This window comes from Adiantum capillus-veneris, chromosome 12, assembly GCF_014529385.1.
Source record: "Adiantum capillus-veneris isolate H3 chromosome 12, ASM1452938v2, whole genome shotgun sequence".
Classification (NCBI taxonomy): Eukaryota; Viridiplantae; Streptophyta; class Polypodiopsida; order Polypodiales; family Pteridaceae; genus Adiantum; species Adiantum capillus-veneris.
Genome location: NC_140942.1, coordinates 4,205,981 through 4,208,074, shown reverse-complemented (window position 1 = coordinate 4,208,074; position 2,094 = coordinate 4,205,981). Strand labels below are relative to the sequence as shown.

The following is a 2,094-nucleotide window of genomic DNA, read 5'->3' as shown; positions in this document are numbered from 1 at the left end:
ATGGACTTGGAAGAGGGCGGAGGGAGAGTTGAGATGGGTGTAGGCAGAGTTGCAATATGCATAGTGGATGTTGGCTTGGTGGGTGAAGGCCCCCATACCCGCTTCTCTCGCCCTCTCCAAGAGCCGTCTTCCCTCGTCGAATGCCCATGGAGCTGCTCCAGGTTGTCCTTGATTACTCTAGCCCACCTGTCTGTAACTTAGTGCAGTACCCATTATTGCCATTGGATTCCCTCACGCTTTATTGTTGCAGTCAATTGCAATTGCGATGACAAAGCCCCCTAGATTGGCTCCTGCTTCACTTGGCTATCCTTAGTACGCTCACCTGCACCCCAATTTGCTTGCAGCCTCTCACCTACGTAGTGCTATCCTTGCAAGACTTTTTTCCATGCCATCATTGACCGTGAAATTATCCAATATAGTGCAAACGTGCTTGTTGTCCACAAGCGGGGGTCATTGGAGGGAAGGGTCTTCATGAGGGAGTAAGCACGGGCAAGGGTGGCAGCGTAGGAGGAGGAAGCATTGTGGGCGGAGCAGCGGACATGCATAGAAGAGGGGTCAATGGGGCAAAAGAGGTGGCACTCTCATAGGAGGCACCAGGATTCCTCCATCCTCGAGCTCCTTGACCTGATCTTTCTTGATGGACCTTATGCGGCTTCTAAAAAGTCCAAGGTGGAGGCTTTTTTTTTTGGACACTATTTCAAATGGTTTCAATTTAACAAGGACTATAGTGAGTTCATTTGGAGGAATGCAAGGAAACCATCTCCAACTATATGCTAGAGCATGGCACCTTTCATGGGTTCATGGGGTTTTCCCACGGTCGAGTCCCCATAGCGGCATTTGTAGGCCTTCAGCAAAAGGGTTTGGCACTCCAACTCCATCCATCTCTTTGATTCATAATTCTAGTAGCTAGAACTAGTTTCAAAAAGGAGCAATTAATGCACAAATGTTATTTGGAGCTTGTGCTATGTCCATCTGTTCATATCATAGGGGACTAGGAATATCTTAGAAAGGTGAATAAAGAGCTTTTGGTCAAGTTAAAGATCCTATTTTTGTTTGCCATCAAGGAAAGCATATTGTTCCTAGGTTGGATGAGAAGCAAACTAAGCTTGTGAGGGTATTTCTTCTCCGCATTCATGAATCAGCATGATCGAGAATAACTACTACAAGGGTGGTATCTCCTACAGAGGGAGGGAAGAGTGTTTTTTAATGTCTCTTGGAAAGTAGAAAAGAAGCTGACTGTACAAAGGCATGACACTGACAGAGGGTGTGTTTCTCTCATTCACAATTTCACGTCTTTCTGGTAAGTGGCTCTTAAAGTAGGCTCATTATGCCAAGTGATCCCATCCTCATCAATCAATCTGTCAAATAAGCTAAGTGTACAAAGGCATGACACTGACAAAGGGTGGGCTTCTCTCATCCACAATTTCATTTCTTTGTGGTAAGTGTCTCTTAAGGTAGGCTCATTAATCCAAGTGATCCCATCCTCATCAATCAATTTGTCAATGCTCCAACTTTATATAATTATAATGAACGTATTAAAACCTGATACATAATTTTCACTCATTTCAACAAAATAGAGAGAGAGAGAGAGAGAGAGAGAGAGAGAGAGAGAGAGAGAGAAGGAGAGATAGATAGGTAGATAGAGAGAGAGAGAGAGAAGGGGGGAGAGGAATATATATATATATATATATATATATATATATATATATATATATATATATATGTATGTATGTATGTATGTATGTATACACACACACACACACACACACATATATATATATATATATATATATATATATATATATATATATATATATATAGAGAGAGAGAGAGAGAGAGAGAGAGAGAGAGAGAGAGAGGGGGGGGGGGAAGAATAAAAAAAAGCTTGCTCCGAAAAGCAACAAAGCGAGTTTTTTTTTTTGAATTGGTTAGTTGAGAAAAAATCTAGAAAAAGCTCCCTCGAAACCTCAACTCACTCAATGCATTACTTGCCAAAAGATTGAATATGACTGTGGGAAGCAACGTGGTTTGCTCCAACCGCTCCCAATTCTTGATTCTCCATGGGCGAGTATCGCTATGGATTTTACTTTTGAC

The 2,094-nt window shown here is 42.2% G+C and overlaps 1 pseudogene; it reads left to right on the top strand.

Annotated features, from left to right (window-relative positions):
- The first annotated feature begins 558 nt into the window (after nucleotides 1–558).
- On the top strand, nucleotides 559–1,315 carry LOC147445231 (dihydrofolate reductase-like; annotated as a pseudogene).
- Nucleotides 1,316–2,094: the final 779 nt, after the last annotated feature.